Here is a 20027-nt window from a genome sequence, read left to right on the forward strand (position 1 = left end):
AAGGCTGGAACAGGATACTGATTAAGGATGATCAGCCATGATCATATTGAATGGTGGTGCAGGCTCGAAGGGCAGAATGGCCTACTCCTGCATCTATTGTCTATTGTCTATTGTCTATTGTCTATTGTCTTCTGCCCATATCTGTGACTAATCTATATCCTGCTGTATCCTTGAACAACCTTCTGCACTATCCACAACTTCACCGATCTTTGTATCATCTATAACTTTGCAAACTTACTAACCCACCCACCTACACTTTCATTCCCTCTGGAGATCTCCCCTCCACAGCTTCCTACTTCATTATCCCGTAAGCCCACACAGGGCACCTGGACCCCCTTCCAAAAACCTACAAACAGGAGTGTTTGTGAAGACCCATCGTTTCAGCCTGTTCCTGTCTCTCTGAGCTGATCTCTTCACTCTGTTTTCTGCCTGCTTTATCAGTCACTCTCTTCCCATTTACATTACTGATTCTTCAGATGCTCCACAGCATTTCCACAATTCCTAAAGTTCTGGTCCTTGTTCCCCATGGATGTACAATCTCTTTACATTCCCATTAAAGTGGTCAGAGAGCTCTCTACTTTGTCCAGGATCAAACACCTGCAGCATCTACTTCCAGCTGCAGCCCCGGCCTGGCCCAGCTCCTCCACACTTTAAACAACGTCTCCTTTAGCTCCTCCCACTGTCCGAGTGAAAGCTGTTGCCATGGGGATCCACGCAGTTTTCCCATTATCCCAGTCTCTTTGTGGATGATGTGGAACATTCCCTGTTCCAGTCCTACTCCAGCCCCTCAGCCACAGCTCACTCTCTGTACATTGAGGCTGTTCTTGGTGCTACTTCCTGCTCTGACCCCTCTCCACACCTCTACCCTCAGCCCTTCCCCTCTGTCCCAGATCAATGAAAGGGTTCCCCTTGTCCTCACATTCCACTCCCACAAGTCTCCACAGCCCCAGGACTATCCTGCACCATTTCTGCCACCTCCAACAGGATACCATCACCAAACATTACTTTCCCCTCCCCTCCACTGTCAGCATTCCACAGGGATCATTCCCTCTGTGACTCCCCGACCCACTCGTCCATCATCCCTAACACTTCCTCACTCCCCCACCTTCCCCTGCCATTACTGAAGGTGTAAAACCTGCTCTTTCACCTCGTCCCTCCTCACGGTCCAAGTTCCCAAACACACCTTCTAGGGGTAGCAGTATTTCAGTCGTATTTCTTTCTGTCTCCCCTCAGTCTGCTGTATGAACTGCTCACAACGTGCTCTCTGTTACACTGGGGAACCCACCACAGACTGAGTGAGTACTTTGCAACACACCTCTGTCTGTCTGTCTGCAGGAATGACCCTCAGCTCCCAGTCACGTTCCATCTCAATAAACCATCTTGCTGTCACATGAACATTTCTGCCCTGGACCTGCAGCAATGTTCCAATAACACATCGGGTCAGTTTGAGGAACACCCCACCTCCCACCTCTGAGACACAACAGTCAGGGATTTGCACAGCTTCAGAGCATGACCTCTGCCCCCATTTTTCTTACCTCCCCCACCATTCCTTTCGATACCTTGTTTGTATCTTGTTGACTTTGCTCTCTGCAGAGTGGGCCTATTGGGTCCTTTTCACTCATTTAACACCTCAATCATTCCTTTGGCCCTCATTTCACTGCCTTTGTCTTTTGCTCTGTTCCATTTACCCCCCTCCCCCCCCCCCCCACCTTCTGTCATCAATATTAAAAAAACCCGTTTCCAACTCCTTCTATGTCTGAGGAAGATCCTGGATTTGAAACATAACTCTGTTTCTCTCTCCACTGAGACTACCAGACCTACTGAGTTTCTCCAGCAATTTCTGTTTCTGATTTCCAGCATCCACCATATTTTCCTTTAGTTTTAATTAATAAACTCTATTGCTTCATTGTGAACTATTGCAAAAAGATCACCTGAAAATTAACCTTCCAAACTCTCGGGAGTAGGTTCAAATAGTTTGGATGGAGCAGTTTTTGTCAGGAACGATTCCTGGTGCAATCTGTAGACAGGCCGACTAGAGGAGAGGCCATATTGGATTCGGTGCTTAGCAACAAACCAGGCCAGGTGTCAAATCTCTCAGTGAGAGAGCATTTCGGTGATCGTGACCACAACCCCCTGACCTTTACTATACTCATGGAGAGGGATAAGAGCAGACGGGATGGGAAAGTATTTAATTGGGGGAGGGGGAATTGCAATACTACTGGGCAGGAACTGTGGAGCATAAATTGGGAACAGATATTCTCAGGGAAATACACAACAGAAATTGGGAGGTTGTATGGGGAGCACTTGCTACAAAGTGCTGGACAGGTTTGTTCCACTGAGGCAAGGAAGGGATGTTTGGGTGAAGGAACCTTAGGTGACAAGGGATGGGGAACATCTAGTCAAGAGGAAGAAGGAAGCTTACTCAAGGTTGAGGAGGCCAGGATCAGACAGGGCTCTAGAGGATTACATGGTCGTCAGGAAGGAACTGAAGAAGAGACTGAGAAGCGTTAGCGGGTAGGATTAAGGAAAACCGAAAGGTGTTCTACACTAATGTGAGGAACAAGAGAATGGCTAGAGTGAGGGTAGGGCCCATCAGGGATAGTGGAGGGAACTTGCGCCTAGGTTGGAGGAAGTAGGGGAGGTCCTTAATGAAAACTTTGCTTCAGTATTCACTACTGAGAAGGACCTTAACGTTTCTGAGGACAGCATGAAACAGACTGACCTGCTCAAACAGGTTAATGTTAAGAAGGAGGATGTGCTAAACATTTTGAAAAACGTAAGGATAGATAAATCCACTGGACCAGATGGGATATACCCAAGGTTACTACAGGAATGAGGGAAGAGATTGCTGAGCCTTTGGCGATGATCTTTGTGTCCTCACTGTCCACTGGAGTAATGCCAGATGGTTGGAGGGTGGAAAATGTTATTCCCCTGTTCAAGAAAGGGAATAGGGATAATCCTGGGAATTACAGACCAGTCAGACTTATGTCTGTGGTGGGGAAAGTATTGGAGAGGATTCTGAGAGACAGGATTTATGATTACTTGGAAAACCATAGTTGATTAGCGATAGTCAGCATGGCTCTGTGAGGGGCAGGTCATGCCTCACAAACCTTACTGAATTCTCTAAGGATGTGACAAAACACACTGATGAAGGTAGAGCAGTGGATGTGGTGTACGTGGATTTGAGCAAGGTGTTTGATAAGCTTCCCATGGTAGGCTCATTCAGAAAGTAAGGAGACACGGGATACAAGGAATTCTGCCTGTCTGGATACAGAATCGGCTGGCCCATAGAAGACAGAGGGTGGTGGTAGATGGAAAGTATTCCGCCTGGAGCTCGGTGACCAGTGGTGTTCCACAGGGATCGGTTCTGGGATCTCTGCTCTTTGTGATTTTATAAATGACTTGGATGAGGAAGTGGAAGGGTGGGTTAGTAAGTTTGTTGATGACACGAAGGTTGGGGGAGTGGTGGATAGTGTGGGGGGATGTTGCAGGCTGCAGCGTGACATAGACAGGATACAGAGCTGGGCTGAGAAGTGGCAGATGGAGTTCAACCTGGAAAAGTATGAAGTGATTCAAAATTGAATGCAGATTGTAGGGTTAGAGGCAGGTTTCTTGGCAGTGTGTAGGAACAGAGGGATCTTGACGTCCATGTCCACAGATCCCTCAAAGTTACTACCCAAGTTGTTAAGAAAGTGTATGGTGTGTTGATTTTCATGAGCAGGGGGATTGAGTTTAAGAGCCGCGAGGTTATGTTGCAGCTCTAAGGAACCCTGGTTAGACCACACTTGCAATATTGTGTTCAGTTCTGGTTGCCTCATTATAGGAAGGATAGAACAAAGAACAAAGAAAATGTACAGCCCAGGAGCTGGCCCTTCGGCCCTCCAAGTCTGAGCCTATCCAAATCCACTGTCTAAACCTGTCGCCCAATCCCTAACCATCTGTATCCCTCTGCTCCCCACCTACTCAGGCATCTGTCCAGACGCATCTTAAATGAATCTACCGTGCCTGCCTCTACCACCTCGACTGGCAACGCGTTCCAGACGCCCACCGCCCTCTGTGTGAGGTACTTACTGCGTGTATCCCCCTTAAACTTTCCACCTCTCACCTTGAAAGCATGACGTTATTGAATCCCTCACCCTGGGAAAAAGCTTGTCTCTATCCACCCTGTCTATACCCTTCATGATTTTGTAAACCTCAATCAGGTCCCCCCTCAATCTCCTTTTTTCTAATGAAAACAAACCTAACCTACTCAACCTCTCTTCATCACTAGCACCTTCCATACCAGGCAACATCCTCGTAAACCTTCTCTGCACCCTCTCCAAAGCGTCCACATCCTTTCGGTAATGTGGCAACCAGAACTGTACACAGTATTCTAAATGTGGCCGAACCAAAGTCTTGAACAATTTTAACATGACCTGCCAGCTCTTATACTCAATACCCCGTCCGATGAAGACAAGCATACCATATACCTTCTTGACCACTCTATCCACCTGTGCAGCAACCTTCAGGGTACAATGGACCTGCACTCCCAGATCTCTCTGCTCATCAACTTTTCCCAAGGCTCTTCCATTCATTGTATAATTTGCTCTAGAATTAGACTTCCCAAAATGCATCACCTCACATTTGCCTGGATTGAACTCCATCTGCCACTTCTCCGCCCAACTCTCCAGTCTATCTATATCCTCCTGTATTCTCTGACAGTCCCCTATGCTTTCTGCTACTCCACCGATCTTTGGTGGAAGCTTTAGAGAGGGTTCAGAGGGGGATTTACCAGGATGCTGCCTGGACTGGAGGGTGTGTCTTATGGAGAAAGACTGAGGGAACTGGGGCTTTTCTCATTGGAGTGAAGAAGGATGTGAGGTGACTTGATAGAGGTGTACAAGATGATGAGAGGCAGAGATAGAGGAGATAGCTAGATACATTTTCCCAGGGTGGACATGGCCATCATGAAGAGGCTTAGCTTTAAGGTTATTATTGACCACGGGAGAACAGAAGTACCTGCTCAAAGGCATAATTTTGGTGATCCCTTCACACGGTTGTGCCTATTTCCCAAATATTGCCCAGTGAGGGTCTGCCCTTGGTCACTTCAGTCAGTGGTAATGTATGGAGACAGAGTGGGACACCATTATACTGTCACTGGTAATACAGAGCCCTTGGTTAATGCACTGGGGGCATGGCTTCAATTCGAGGCTACTCTCGAGGTGACCCCTGTGGATTGATGTAAAAGCTCACTGTATCCCTCAGGGAAGGGAATCTGCCATCCCTACCTGGTCTGGCCTACATGTGACTCCAGACCCACAGTAAAGCAGGTGACTCTTAACTGCCCTTTGGGTAATTGGGGATTGGCGATAACCAGCCAGTGACACTTACGTCCTGGTGTGATTAAACAGTACGCACCATGCTAATAAACAGCAATCTCTAGCCCAAACTGAAAGAGCTGGAGAAAGGAGAGGATCTCATTAACTTGGTTTTTGCCCAGTTATTTGGTGGTTATTGAGGAAGGTCATTGATCTTCTTGCTGACCTGACCATTCCCCAGCTGCTCGGTAACACCAACAGTGAGGCTTCAATTCCTGCAATGACTGACGTTACCACAAAGGACCCCCTTCACAATCTCTCCCCCCAGCCTGAGCTGGTGGAGACCCTCAGGCTAAACCAGCAGGTGCCCCTCCCTATTCCCCTCTCTCTCTCTCCCTCCCTCTCCCTCTCTTTCTCTTCCCTCTCCCTCCCTCTCTCTCCCTCTCCCACAACACCCCCCACCCCTCTCCCATGGAACATTCCTGCTTTCCCATCCTGTCTAACGGCCATTCACATGTTGCACATTTCCCTCCTTCTTTCTTTTGGAGGGGATTGCGTCAATGACTATTACCCAAGATTGACCAATCAGATCAGACCGTTGGTCAATAGACAGCCACCATCAGCATCATGTGACAGTTGGTACACTGACCCCCCGCCCCCCCGACCCCCCCCCACCCCCCACCCCCCTCCCCCCTCCCCCGGTTGCTCTGATATAAATCTCTGAGCAAAGCCACCACTCACAGCCACGGTGAAAACCATCAGAAGGTGAGACACTGTTCCTGATCACTCTTCCTGCAGCCTGGAACTGGGCACTGGGTGGGGAGCACTGGGCACTGGGTGGGGAGCACTGGGCACTGGGCACTGGGTGGGGAGCACTGGGCACTGGGCAGTGGGTGGGCAGCACTGGGCACTGGGCACTGGGTGGGGAGCACTGGGCACTGGGTGGGGAGCACTGTGCACTGGGAACTGGGCACTGGGTGGGGAGCACTGGGCACTGGGCACTGGGTGGGGAGCACTGTGCACTGGGAACTGGGCACTGGGCACTGGGAACTTGGAACTGGGGTCTGGGCACTGGGGATTGAGCAGTGTGATTAGGTTTTCGAGATTAGGTTTAGGTTTGAGGATTAGGACTGGGATTGGGATTGGGATTGCAGATTGAGATTGCGGGTAGAGGATTGGGATTGGGGATTGGGGTTTGGAATTGGACACTGGGTGTGTTCTCGGAATGCCTGGAACCTCTTGACCCACATTGTACAGAACCATGTTCAACCAACAGCCCCCAGTGTAATGTGCAGTCGAGAGTAATCTGAGCTTTACTCTGTATCTAACCCCGTGCTGTCCCTGTCTTGGGAGTGTTTGATGTGGAGTGGTGTGGGGGTGTGGGGGAGTGGGGGCGTGGATGTGCGATGTGGGTGTGGGTGTGGGGGTCTTGGTGTGGGTGTGGGGGTATGTGGCTCTGTGGGGATGTGGGTGTGTGTGGGTGTGTGAGGGGATTGGGGTGTGGGGGTGTGGGGGTGTGGAGGTGTGGGGGGGTGTGGGGGGTGTGGGGGGTGTGGGGTGCGGGATGTGGGGGGTGTGGGAGGTGTGGAGGTGTGGGGGTGTGGGAGGTGAGGGGGTGTGGGGGTGTGCGGGTGTGGGTGGTGTGGATATGAGGGTGTGGGGGTGGGGGTGTGGGTGTGGGGGTGGGGGGGGTGAGTGAGCGGGGGGGTTCGGGTGTGGGGGTGTAGGGTGTGGGAGTGGGGCTGTGGGTGTGTGGGGGTGGGTGTGGGGGTGTGGGTGTGTGGGGTTGTGGAGGTGTGTGTGTGGGGGTGTGGGTGTGTGTGGGGGTGTGGGGTGTGGGAGTGTGGTTGTGGGGGTGTGGGTGGTGTGGTGGTGTGGAGGTGTTTGTGTGGGGGTGTGGGGGTGGGAGGGTTTGGGTGTGTGTGGGGGTGTGAGGTGTGGGGGTGTGGGGGTGTGGTTGTGGGGGTATGGGTATGTGGGGCGATTGGGGTGTGGGTGGTGTAGGGGTGTAGAGGTGTAGGAGTGTGGGAGTGTGGGGTGTGGGAGGGTGTGGGTGTGTGTTGGGGTGTGGTGGTGTGGGGGTGTGTGGGTGGGGGTGTGGTTGGGGGTATGGGTGTGGGTGTGGGCGGGGTGGGTGGGAGTGTGTGGCTGTGGGTGTGTGTGGGGATTGGGGTGTGGATGTGGGGTTTGGGGTGTGGGTGTGTGGGTGTGGTTGTGGGTGTGGGGTATGGGGGTGTCGGGAGTGTGGGGGGGTGGGGGTGTGGTGTTGGGGTCTGGGTGTGGGGGTGTGGGTGTGGGAGTGGGTGGGGGGGCGGGGGGGTGAGGGTGGGGTTCTGGGGGGTGGGGGTATGTGGGTGTTGGGGTGTGGGTGGGTGTGTGGGTGTCAGGGCGTGAGGTTGTGGGGGTGTGGGTGTGTGGGTGGGGGGTGTGGGGATGTGTGGGTGGGGGTGGGGGGGTTTGGGGGTGTGTGGGTGGGTGTGGCTGCGCGGGTGAGGGTGTGGGGGTGGGAGTGTGGGGGTGTGGGTAGGGTGCGTGGGGGTGGGGTTGAGGGCGTGGGCGTGCAGGTGAGGGAGCGGGGGCGTGGGGGTGCAGGTGTGGGGATATGTGTGGGTGTGGGGTGTGGGGATGTGGGTGTTGGTGGATGGGGGTGTGGGTGGATGGGGGTGTGTGGGTGTGGGGGGGTGGGGGTGGGGGGGGGGAGGGAGTGGATGTGGGGGGTGGGAGTGGGTGTGGGTATGTGGGGGTGTGGGTGCATGGGTGGATGTGGGTGTGGAGCTGTGGGGGTGTGGAAGTGGATGTGTGGGTGTGTGGGAGTGTGGGAGTGTGGGTGTGTAGGTGGGAGTGTGCGAGTGTGCGAGTGTGGGAGAGTGCGAGTGTGGGGGTGTGGGAGTGTGGGGGAGCGTGTGCGAGAGCGTGTGCGAGTGTGTGCGAGTGTGTGCGAGTGTGTCCGAGCGTGTGCGAGTGCAAGTGTGGGAGTGCGAGTGTGGGTGTGTGGGTGTGTATGAGGGAGTGAGATGTGAGTGTGTGGGAGTGTAGGTGTGTGGGGGTGTGGGGTGTGAGGGTATGTGGGAGTATGGGTGTGCGAGTGTGCGAGTGTGTTAGTGTGTGAGTGTGCTAGTGTGCTAGTGTGGGAGAGTGGGAGAGTGGGAGAGTGGGGGTGTGGGTGTGTGGGGGTGTGGGGGTGTGGGGGTGTGGGGGTGTGGGGGTGTGGGGGTGTGGGGGTGTGGGGGTGTGGGGGTGTGGGGGTGTGGGGGTGTGGGGGTGTGGGGGTGGGGGAGTGGGGGAGTGGGGGAGTGGGGGAGTGTGTGGGAGTGTGTGGGAGTTTGTGGGAGTGTGAGTGTGTGGGAGTGTGAGTGTGTGGGAGTGTTGGTGTGTAGGTGTGTGCGAGTGTGGGTGTGCGAGTGTGGGTGTGTGCGAGTGTGGGTGTCTGGGTGTCTGGGAGTGTGCGAGGGCGGGAGTGCGGGAGTGTGGGTGTGTGTGCGAGTGCGCGAGTGCGAGTGTGTGGGTGTGTGTGTGGGAGTGCGGGAGTGAGGGTGTGTGGGGGAGTGGGAGTGTGGGAGTGTGGGAGTGTGGGGGTGTGGGTGTGTGGGTGTGTAGGAGTGTGGGAGTGTGGGAGTGTGGGAGTGTGGGAGTGTGGGAGTGTGGGTGTGTGGGAGTGTGGGTGTGTGGGAGTGTGGGTGTGTGGGAGTGTGGGAGTGTGTGGGTGTGTGGGTGTGTGGGTGTGTGGGTGTGTGGGTGTGTGGGTGTGTGGGTGTGAGGGTGTGAGAGTGTGAGAGTGTGGGTGTGTGGGAGTGTGTGGGAGTGTGTGGGAGTGTGTGGGAGTGTGGGTGTGTGGGTGTGTGGGTGTGTGGGTGTGTGGGTGTGTGGGAGTGAGGGAGTGTGGGTGTGTGGGTGTGGGGGTGTGTGGGTGTGTGGGTGTGTGGGAGTGTAGGAGTGTGGGAGTGTGGGAGTGTGGGTGTGTGGGAGTGTGGGTGTGTGGGAGTGTGGGTGTGTGGGTGTGTGGGTGTGTGGGAGTGAGGGAGTGTGGGTGTAAGGGTGTGAGGGTGTGAGGGTGTGGGAGTGTGGGAGTGTGGGAGTGTGGAGTGTGGGAGTGTGGGAGTGTGGGTGTGTGTGAGGGTGTGAGGGTGTGAGGGTGTGGGAGTGTGTGAGTGTGTGAGTGTGTGAGCGTGAGAGCGTGAGAGCGTGCGAGAGTGCGAGAGAGTGAGCGAGTGTGCGAGTGTGAGAGTGTGAGAGTGTGAGAGTGTGAGAGTGTGGGTGTGTGGAGTGTGGGAGTGTGGGAGTGTGGGAGTGTGGGTGTGTGGGTGTGTGGGGGTGTGGGGGTGTGGGGGTGTGTGCGAGTGTGCGAGTGTGGGAGTGTGGGAGTGTGGGAGTGTGGGAGTGAGGGTGTGTGGGAGCGTGGGAGCGTGGGAGCGTGGGAGCGTGGGTGTGTGGGTGTGTGGGTGTGTGTGGGAGGGTGTGGGAGGGTGTGGGAGTGGTGGGAGTGTAGGAGTGTAGGAGTGTGGGTGTGTGGGTGTGAGGGTGTGAGGGTGTGAGGGTGTGAGGGTGTGAGGGGTGTGTGAGTGTGTGAGTGTGAGAGTGTGAGAGTGTGAGTGTGAGAGCGTGCGAGAGTGCGAGAGAGTGAGAGTGTGCGAGTGTGCGAGTGTGCGAGTGTGCGAGTGTGAGAGTGTGGGTGTGTGGGTGTGTGGGTGTGTGGGTGTGTGGGTGTGTGGGTGTGTGGGTGTGTGGGTGTGTGGGTGTGTGGGTGTGTGGGAGTGTGGGAGTGTGGGAGTGTGTGGGAGTGTAGGTGTGTGGGAGTGTGGGAGTGTGGGTGTGTGGGTGTGTGGGAGGGTGGGAGGGTGTGCGAGTGTGAGAGTGTGAGAGTGTGAGAGTGTGAGAGTGTGAGAGTGTGAGAGTGTGAGAGTGTGGGTGTGTGGGTGTGTGGGTGTGTGGGTGTGTGGGAGTGTGGGGGTGTGTGGGAGTGTGGGAGTGTGGGAGTGTGGGTGTGTGGGTGTGTGGGAGGGTGGGAGGGTGTGCGAGTGTGCGAGTGTGCGAGTGTGCGAGTGTGCGAGTGTGCGAGTGTGAGAGTGTGAGAGTGTGAGAGTGTGGGTGTGTGGGTGTGTGGGTGTGTGGGTGTGTGGTGTGTGGGTGTGTGGGTGTGTGGGTGTGTGGGGTGTGGGAGTGTGTGGGAGTGTAGGTGTGTGGGAGTGTGGGTGTGTGGGTGTGTGGGTGTGTGGGAGGGTGGGAGGGTGTGCGAGTGTGCGAGTGTGCGAGTGTGCGAGTGTGGGAGTGTGGGAGTGTGGGAGTGTGGGAGTGTGGGAGTGAGGGGAGTGAGGGAGTGAGGGAGTGTTGGAGTGTGTGAGCATGTGGGTGTGTGGGAGCGTGGGGAGCGTGGGTGTGTGGGTGTGTGGGAGGGTGGGAGGGTGTGTGAGTGTGCGAGTGTGCGAGTGTGGGAGTGTGGGAGTGTGGGAGTGTGGGAGTGAGGGAGTGTGGGAGTGTGGGAGTGTGTGAGCATGTGGGTGTGTGGGAGCGTGGGAGCGTGGGAGTCTGGGTGTCTGGGTGTCTGGGAGTGTGCGAGGGCGCGAGTGTGCAAGGGTGGGAGGGTGGGAGTGTGGGACAGTGGGACAGTGGGAGTGTCGGAGTGTCGGAGTGTGGGAGTGTGGTGGTGCGGGAGTGTGTGGGAGTGTGTGTGGGTGTGTGGGTGTGTGGGTGTGAGGGAGTGAGGGAGTGAGGGATTGAGGGAGCGTGTGGGTGTGTGCGAGTGTGCGAGTGTGCGGGTGTGCGGGTGTGGGAGTGTGTGGGTGTGTGTGGGAGTGTGTGGGAGTGTGTGGGAGTGTGGGTGGGAGAGTGGGAGAGTGGGAGAGTGCGGGAGTGCGAGTGTGCGAGTGTGTGAGGGAGTGCGGGGTGTGTGGGAGTGAGGGAGTGTGTGAGTGTGTGAGTGTGTGAGTGTGTGAGTGTGTGAGTGTGTGAGTGTGGGAGTGTGGGAGTGTGGGAGTGTGGGGAGTGTGGGAGTGTGGGAGTGTGGGAGTGTGGGAGTGTGGGAGTGTGGGAGTGTGGTGGTATGGGGGTGTGTGGGAGTGTGTGGGAGTGTGGTGGGCGTGTGGGCGTGTGGGAGTGTGGGAGTGTGGGAGTGTGGGAGTGTGGGTGTGTGTGTGGGTGTGGGGGAGCATGTGGGTGTGTGCGAGTGTGTGGGTGTGGGGGGTGTGGGTGAGTGTGGGGGAGTGTGGGGGAGTGTGGGGGGTGTGTGGGTGTGTGGGAGTGTGGGGGCGTGTGGGGGCGTGTGGGAGCGTGTGGGAGTGTGGGAGTGTGGGTGTGTAGGTGTGTAGGTGTGTGTGAGTGTGCAAGTGTGCGAGTGTGGGTATGTGCGAGTGTGAGTGTGTGCGAGTGTGAGTGTCTGGATGTCTGGGAGTGTGTGAGGGCACGTGTGTGGGAGTGTGGGAGTGTGCGGGTGTGTGCGAGTGCGGGAGTGTGGGAGTGCAGGAGTGCGGGTGTGCAGGTGTGTGGGAGTATGCGAGTGAGGGTATGTGGGAGTGTGGGAGTGCAGGAGTGCGGGTGTGCAGGTGTGTGGGAGTATGCGAGTGAGGGTATGTGGGAGTGTGGGAGTGTGGGTGTGTGGGTGTATGGCTGGGAGCGTGGGAGCGTGGGAGTGTGTGGGAGTGTGAGTGTGTTGGAGTGTGGGTGTGTAGGTGTGTGCGAGTGTGGGTATGTGCGGAGTGTGAGTGCGTGCGAGTGTGGGTGTCTGGATGTCTGGGATGTGCGAGGGCGCGAGTGTGTGAGGGTGCGAGTGTGCAAGGGCACGAGTGTGCAAGGGCGCGTGCATGCAAGGGCGCGAGTGTGGGAGTGCGGGAGTGCGGGTGTGCAGGTGTGTGGAAGTATGCGAGTTTGGGTGTGTGGGTGTGTGGGAGTGTGGGAGGGTGGGGGAGTGGGTGTGTGGGAGTGTGGGTGTGTGGGTGTGAGTGTGCGCGTGTGCGCGTGTGCGAGTGTGGGTGTGTGGGTGTGTGGGTGTGTGGGAGTGTGGGGTGTGGGGGTGTGGGGGTGTGGGAGGGTGGGGGAGTGGGGGGGGAGTGGGGGAGTGGGGGAGGGGGGGAGTGGGGGAGTGGGGGGTGTGGGGGTGTAGGGGCGGGAGTGAGGGAGGGTGTGGGGGTGTGGGGGTGTGGGAGTGTGTCTGTGGGTGTGTGGCAGTGTGGGGGAGTGTGGGGGTGTGTGGGGGAGTGTGGGGGTGTGTGGGGTTGTGTGGGTGTGAGTGTGCGCGTGTGCGCGTGTGCGAGTGTGGGTGTGTGGGGTGTGTGGGTGTGTGGGTGTGTGTGAGGGAGTGTGGGAGGGTGGGAGTGTGTCTGTGGGAGTGTGGGAGTGTGGGAGTGTGGGTGGGAGTGTGGGTGTGTGGGTGTGTGTGAGGGAGTGTGGGAGTGTGGGAGTGTGTCTGTGGGAGTGTGGGAGTGTGGGAGTGTGGGAGTGTGGGAGTGTGGGAGTGTGGGAGTGTGGGTGTGTGGGTGTGTGGGTGTGTGTGAGGGAGTGTGGGAGTGTGGGAGTGTGGGTGTGTGGGAGTGTGGGTGTGTGGGTGGGTGTGTGGGAGTGTGGGAGTGTGGGAGTGTGGGAGTGTGGGAGTGTGGGTGGGTGGGTGGGTGGGAGTGTGTCTGTGGGAGTGTGGGAGTGTGGAGTGTGGGGTGTGGGTGTGTGGGTGTGTGGGAGTGTGTGGGAGTGTGGGTGTGTGGGTGTGTGGGAGGGTGGGAGGGTGGGTGTGTGGGTGTGTGGGTGTGTGGGTGTGTGGGAGTGTGGGAGTGTGGGAGTGTGGGAGTGTGGGAGTGTGGGTGTGTGGGTGTGTGGGTGTGTGGGTGTGTGGGTGTGTGGGAGGTGTGGGGGGGAGTGTGGGGTGTGTGGGTGTGTGGGAGTGTGTCTGTGGGAGTGTGGGAGTGTGGGAGTGTGGGGTGTGGGAGTGTGGGTGTGTGGGAGTGTGGGAGTGTGGGTGTGTGGGTGTGTGGGAGTGTGGGTGTGTGGGTGTGTGGGGTGTGTGGGGTGTGGGAGTGTGGGAGTGTGGGAGTGTGGGAGTGTGGGTGTGTGGGAGTGTGGGAGTGTGGGAGTGTGGGGTGTGGGGAGTGTGGGGGTGTGTGGGGTGTGTGGGGTGTGTGGGGGTGTGTGGGTGTGAGTGTGCGCGTGTGCGCGTGTGCGCGTGTGCGAGTGTGCGAGTGTGGGTGTGTGGGTGTGTGGGTGTGTGGGTGTGTGTGAGGGAGTGTGGGAGTGTGGGGTGTGTGGGAGTGTGTCTGTGGGAGTGTGGGAGTGTGGGAGTGTGGGGGTGTGGGTGTGTAGGGGTGTGGGGGTGTGGGTGTGTGGGTGTGTGGGGGTGTGGGGGTGTGGGTGTGTGGGGGTGTGGGTGTGTAGGGGTGTGGGTGTGTGGGGGTGTGAGAGTGTGGGTGGGTGGGTGTGTGGGAGTGTGGGAGTGTGGGTGTGTGGGAGTGTGGGAGTGTGGGGAGTGGGAGTGTGGGAGTGTGGGATGTGGGGGTGTGGGGAGTGTGGGGAGTGTGGGTTTGTGGGTGTGGGGTGTGTGGGAGTGTAGGGGTGTGGGGGTGTGGGGGTGTGGGTGTGTAGGGGTCTGGGGTGTGGGGGTGGGGGGGGTGTGGGGGTGCGAGTGTTCGAGAGTGGGAGAGTGGGAGTGTGGATGTGAGAGAGTGTGGGGTGGTTGGGGGTGTGGGGGTGTGGGGGTGTGTGGGAGTGTTTGGGTGTACGGGAGTATGTGGGAGTGTGAGGGTGTGCAAATGTGGGTGTGTGGGTGGGTGTGAGGGAGTGAGGGAGCGTATGGGTGTGTGGGTGTGTGGGTGGTTGTGTGAGAGTGTGAGAGTGTGAGAGTGTGAGAGTGTGGGAGTGTGGGAGTGTGGGAGTGTGGGTGTGTGGGTGTGTGGGTGTGTGGGAGTGTGGGAGTGTGGGAGTGTGGGTGTGTGGGTGTGTGGGTGTGTGGGTGTGTGGGTGTGTGGGTGTGTGGGTGTGTGGGAGTGTGGGAGTGTGGGAGTGTGGGAGTGTGGGAGGGTGGGAGGGTGGGAGTGTGGGTGTGTGGGAGGGTGGGTGTGTGGGAGTGTGGGTGTGTGGGTGTGTGGGTGTGTGGGTGTGTGGGAGTGTGAGAGTGTGAGAGTGTGAGAGTGTGGGAGTGTGGGTGTGTGGGTGTGTGGGAGTGTGAGTGTGTGGGAGTGTGGGAGTGTGGGAGTGTGGGAGTGTGGGAGTGTGGGAGTGTGGGAGTGTGGGTGTGTGGGGTGTGTGGGAGTGTGAGAGTGTGAGAGTGTGAGAGTGTGGGAGTGTGGGTGTGTGGGTGTGTGGGAGTGTGAGTGTGTGGGAGTGTGGGAGTGTGGGAGTGTGGGAGTGTGGGAGTGTGGGTGTGTGGGGGGTGTGGGAGTGTGGGAGTGTGAGAGTGTGAGAGTGTGAGAGTGTGGGGTGTGGGGAGGGTGGGGAGTGGGGTGTGTGGGAGGGGTGGAGGGTGGGAGTGTGGGAGTGTGGGAGTGTGGGTGTGTGGGAGGGTGGGGAGGGTGGGAGTGTGGAGTGTGGGTGTGTGGGAGGGTGGGAGTGTGGGAGTGTGGGGTGTGGTGTGTGGGAGTGTGGGAGTGTGGGAGTGTGGGTGTGTGGGAGTGTGGGTGTGTGGGGTGTGGGAGTGTGGGAGTGTGGGAGTGTGAGGGTGTGGGGGTGTGGGGGGTGTGTGGGAGTGTGGGGGTGTGGGGGAGTGGTGGGAGTGTGGGGGTGTGGGTGTGTGAGAGTGTGGGGTGTGTGAGAGTGTGGGAGTGTGGGGTGTGAGAGGGTGAGAGTGTGGTGGGTGGGTGTGCGTGTGTGGGTGTGTGTGTGGGGGTGTGGGAGTGTGGGAGTGTGGGAGTGTGGGTGTGTGAGAGTGTGGGTGTGTGAGAGTGTGAGAGTGTGGTGGGTGGGTGTGCGTGTGTGGGTGTGTGTGTGGGAGTATGGGAGTGTGCGGGTGTTTGCGAGTGTGGGTGTGCAGGTGTGTGGGAGTATGCGAGTGTGGGTGTGTGGGTGTGTGGGTATGTGGGAGTGTAGGAGTGTAGGAGTGTTGGAGTGTGGGAGTGTGGGAGTGTGGGAGTGTGGGAGTGTGGGAGTGTGGGTGTGTGGGTGTGTGGGTGTGTGGGTGTGTGGGTGTGTGGGGTGTGTGGCTGGGAGTGTGGGAGAGTGGGAGAGTGGGAAGGTGAGAGTGTGGGAGTGTGTGGGAGTGTGAGTGTGTTGGAGTGTGGGCATGTAGGTGTGTAGGTGTGTGCGAGTGTGCGAGTGTGGGTATGTGTGAGTGTGAGTGTGTGCGAGTGTGGGTGTCTGGATGTCTGGGAGTGTGTGAGGGCGCGAGTGTGCGAGGGCACGAGTGTGCAAGGGCGCGTTTGTGCAAGGGCACGTGTGTGCAAGGGCACGAGTGTGGAGTGTTGGAATGTGGGAGGGTGGGAGTGTGGGAGTGTGGGAGTGTGGGAGTGTGGGTGCGTGGGTGTGTGGGTGAGAGAGTGTGGGTGTGTGGGTGTGTGGGTGTGTGGGAGTGTGGGTGTGAGAGTGGGAGAGTAGGAGTGTGGGAGTGTGGGAGTGTGGGAGTGTGGAGTGTGGGAGTGTGGGAGTGTGGGAGTGTGGGTGTGGGGTGTGTGGGTGTGTGGGAGTGTGGGTGTGTGGGTGTGTGAGAGTGTGAGAGTGTGAGAGTGTGAGAGTGTGAGAGTGTGGGTGTGTGCGTATGTGGGGGTGTGGGGGTGTGGGTGTGTGGGTGTGTGGGTGTGTGGGAGTGTGGGTGTGTGGGTGTGTGGGTGTGTGGGTGTGTGGGTGTGTGGGTGTGTGGGGTGTGTGGGTGTGTGGGTGTGTGCGTATGTGGGGGTGTGGGGGGTGTGGGGGTGTGGGGGGTGTGGGTGTGTGGGTGTGTGGGTGTGTGGGAGTGTGGGAGTGTGTGGGAGTGTGGGAGTGTGGGAGTGTGGGTGTGAGGGTATGAGGGTATGAGGGTATGAGGGTATGAGGGTGTGAGGATGTGTGAGTGTGTGAGTGTGGGAGTGTGGGAGTGTGAGAGTGTGGGAGTGTGAGAGTGTGCGAGGGTGGGAGGGTGTGAGGGTGTGAGGGTGTGGGAGTGTGTGTGTGTGGGAGTGTGGGAGTGTGGGAGTGTGGGAGTGTGGGAGTGTGGGAGTGTGGGAGTGTGGGAGTGTGGGAGTGTGGGTGTGTGAGAGTGTGAGAGTGTGAGAGTGTGTGGGAGTGTGTGGGAGTGTGGGAGTGTGGGAGTGTGGGAGTGTGGGTGTGGAGAGTGTGAGAGTGTGTGGGAGTGTGTGGGAGTGTGGGGAGTGTGGGAGTGTGGGAGTGTGGGTGTGTGAGAGTGTGAGAGTGTGTGGGAGTGTGTGGGTGTGTGAGAGTGCGGGAGTGCGGGAGTGTGGGAGTGCGAGAGTGTGAGAGTGAGAGTGTGGTGTGTGGGTGTGAGAGTGAGAGTGTGGTGTGTGGGTGTGTGTGTGGGAGTGTGGAGTGTGGGAGTGTGGGAGTGTGAGAGTGTGAGAGTGTGGTGGGTGGGTGTGCGTGTGTGGGTGTGCAGGTGTGTGGGAGTATGGGAGTGTGCGGGTGTTTGCGAGTGTGGGTGTGCAGGTGTGTGGGAGTATGCGAGTGTGGGTGTGTGGGTGTATGGCTGGGAGCGTGGGAGTGTGGGAAGGTGAGAGTGTGGGAGTGTGGAGTGTGGGAGTGTGTGGGAGTGTGAGTGTGGGTGTGTGGGTGTATGGCTGGGAGCGTGGGAGTGTGGAAGGTGAGAGTGTGGGAGTGTGGGAGTGTGGGAGTGTGGGAGTGTGAGTGTGTTGGAGAGTGGGCATGTAGGTGTGTAGGTGTGTGCGAGTGTGGGTATGTGTGAGTGCGAGTGTGGGTGTCTGGATGTCTGGGAGTGTGTGAGGGCGCGAGTGTGCGAGGGCGCGAGTGTGCGAGGGTGCGAGTGTGCAAGGGCAGGTGTGTGCAAGGGCATGTGTGTGCAAGGGCGCGAGTGTGGGAGTGCGGGTGTGCAGGTGTGTGGGAGTATGCGAGTTTGGGTGTGTGGGTGTGTGGATGTGTGGGAGTGTTGGAATGTGGGAGTGTGGGAGTGTAGGAGTGTGGGAGTGTGGGAGTGTGGGAGTGTGGGAGTGTGGGAGTGTGGGAGTGTGGGAGTGTGTGGGAGTGTGTGGGAGTGTGTGGGAGTGTGTGTGGGTGCGTGGGTGTGTGGGTGTGTGGGGGTGTGGGGGTGTGGGGGTGTGGGAGTGTGTGGGGGTGTGGGAGTGTGTGTGAGTGTGGGAGTGTGTCTGTGGGAGTGTGGGTGTGTGGGAGTGTGGGGGAGTGGGGGAGTGGGGGGAGTGGAGGAGTGGGGGAGTGGAGGAGTGGGGGAGTGGGGGAGTGGGGGTGGGAGTGAGGGAGTGTGTGTGGGTGTATGGGTGTGTCTGAGGAGTGTGGGAGTGTTGGGATTGTGGGATTGTGGGTGTGGGAGTGTGGTAGTATGGGTGTGTGGGTGTGGGGTGTGTGTAAGTGTAGGTGTGGGGGTGTGGGGAGTGTGGGGAGTGTGGGTGTGTGGGTGTGTGGGAGTGGGAGTGTGGGTTTGTGGGTGTGGGGTGTGTGGGGGTGTGGGTGTGTGACTGTGTGGCTGTGTGGCTGTGGGAGTGTGGGAGTGTGGGAGTGTGGGAGTGTGGGAGTGTGGGAGTGTGGAGTGCGGTGTGTGTGGGAGTGGGGCTGTGTGGGAGTGTGGGAGTGTGTGGGAGTGTGGGAGTGTGGGAGTGTGGGAGTGTGGGAGTGTGGGAGTGTGGGGAGTGGGGCTGTGTGGGAGTGTGGGAGTGTGTGGGAGTGGGGGCTGTGTGGGTGTGTGGGAGTGTGGGAGTGTGGGAGTGTGGGTGTGTGGGAGTGTGGGAGTGTGGGAGTGTGGGTGTGTGGGAGTGTGGGAGTGTGGGAGTGTGGGGAGTGGGGCTGTGTGGGAGTGTGGGAGTGTGTGGGAGTGTGGGAGTGTGGGTGTGTGGGTGTGTGGGTGTGTGGGAGTGTGGGAGTGTGGGAGTGTGGGAGTGTGGGAGTGTGGGAGTGTGGGGGGGAGTGTGGGAGTGGGGAGTGTGGGGGTGGGCTGTGTGGGGTGTGTGGGAGTGTGGGTGTGGGTGTGGTGTGTGTGGGTGTGTGGGGGTGTGGGGGTGGGGAGTGTGGGAGTGTGGGGTGTGGGAGTGTGGGAGGTGGAGTGTGGGGTGTGGGGTGTGTGGGGTGTGGGTGGGTGTGTGGGGTGTGGGTGTGGGGTGTGGGTGGTGTGGTGGTGGGGGTGTGGGGTGGTGGGGTGTGGGTGTGAGGTGGGAGGGGAGTGGTGGTGGTGGGAGTGTGGGGGAGTGGGGGTGTGGGTGTGGGGGTGGGTGTGTGGGAGTGTGGGGTGTGTGGGAGTGTGGAGGTGTGGGTGTGTGGGAGTGGGGGGTGTGTGGGAGTGTGGGAGTGTGGGTGTGTGGGTGGGGTGGGGTGTGTGGGAGGGTGGTGGGGGAGGGTGGTGGTGTGGGTGTGTGGGGAGTGTGGGAGTGGGGTGTGGGGGTGTGGGGCGTGGGTGGGGAGTGTGGGGAGTGTGGGAGTGTGGGGGTGTGGGGGTGGGGTGTGGGAGGTGGGTGGGGGGTGGGGAGTGTGGGGTGTGTGGGGGTGGGGAGTGGGGGGTGGGGTGTGGGGGGTGGTGGGGTGGGGGGTGTGTGGGAGTGTGGGAGTGTGGGGTGTGGGGAGTGGGGGTGTGGGGAGTGTGGGTGTGTGGGGGGTGTGGGGAGTGTGGGAGTGGGGGAGTGTGGGGGTGGGTGGGGGTGTGGGGGGAGTGTGGGGGTGTGGGGGTGGGGGTGTGGGGTGTGGGAGTGGGGTGGGGGTGTGGGTGTGGGGTGTGTGGGGGAGTGTGGGGTGTGGGAGGTGGGGTGTGGGAGTGTGGGGGTGTGGGAGTGGGGGTGGGGTGGTGTGGGAGTGGGGGTGTGGGGGTGTGTGGGGGTGTGGGGGAGTGTGGGAGTGGGGAGTGTGGGAGTGTGGGGAGTGTGGGGAGTGGGGTGTGTGGGAGTGTGGGTGTGTGGGTGTGGAGTGTGGGAGTGTGTGGGAGTGTGGGAGTGTGGGAGTGTGGGAGTGTGGGGGTGGGGGTGTGTGGGAGTGTGGGAGTGGGAGTGTGGGAGTGTGGGAGTGTGGGAGTGTGGGGGTGTGGGGAGTGTGGAGTGGGAGTGTGGGAGTGTGGGGAGTGGGGCTGTGTGGGAGTGTGGGAGTGTGGGAGTGTGTGGGGTGTGGGGTGTGGGGGTGTGGGAGTGGGGCTGTGTGGGGTGTGGGGAGTGTGGGAGTGTGGGAGTGTGGGAGTGGGGGAGTGTGGGGTGTGGGGAGTGTGGGAGTGTGGGGTGTGGGGAGTGTGGAGGTGTGTGGTGTGTGGGAGTGTGGAGGTGGTGTGGGAGTGTGGGAGTGTGGGAGTGGGGCTGTGTGGGTGTGTGGGAGTGTGGGAGTGTGGGTGTGTGGGAGTGTGGGAGTGTGGGTGTGTGGGAGTGGAGCTGTGTGGGTGTGTGGGAGAGTGGAGTGTGGGAGTGTGGGTGTGTGGGAGTGTGGAGTGTGGGTGTGTGGGAGTGTGGGAGTGTGGGAGTGTGGGAGTGTGGGTGTGTGGGAGGCGCTGTGTGGGTGTGTGGGAGTGTGGGATGTGGGTGTGTGGGAGTGTGGGTGTGTGGGAGTGGAGCTGTGTGGGTGTGTGGGAGTGTGGGAGTGTGGGAGTGTGGTGTGTGGGAGTGTGGGAGTGTGGGTGTGGGAGTGTGGGAGGGTGGGTGTGTGGGAGTGGAGCTGTGTGGGTGTGTGGGAGTGTGG

This window comes from Chiloscyllium punctatum, chromosome 8, assembly GCF_047496795.1.
Source record: "Chiloscyllium punctatum isolate Juve2018m chromosome 8, sChiPun1.3, whole genome shotgun sequence".
Lineage (NCBI taxonomy): Eukaryota > Metazoa > Chordata > Chondrichthyes > Orectolobiformes > Hemiscylliidae > Chiloscyllium > Chiloscyllium punctatum.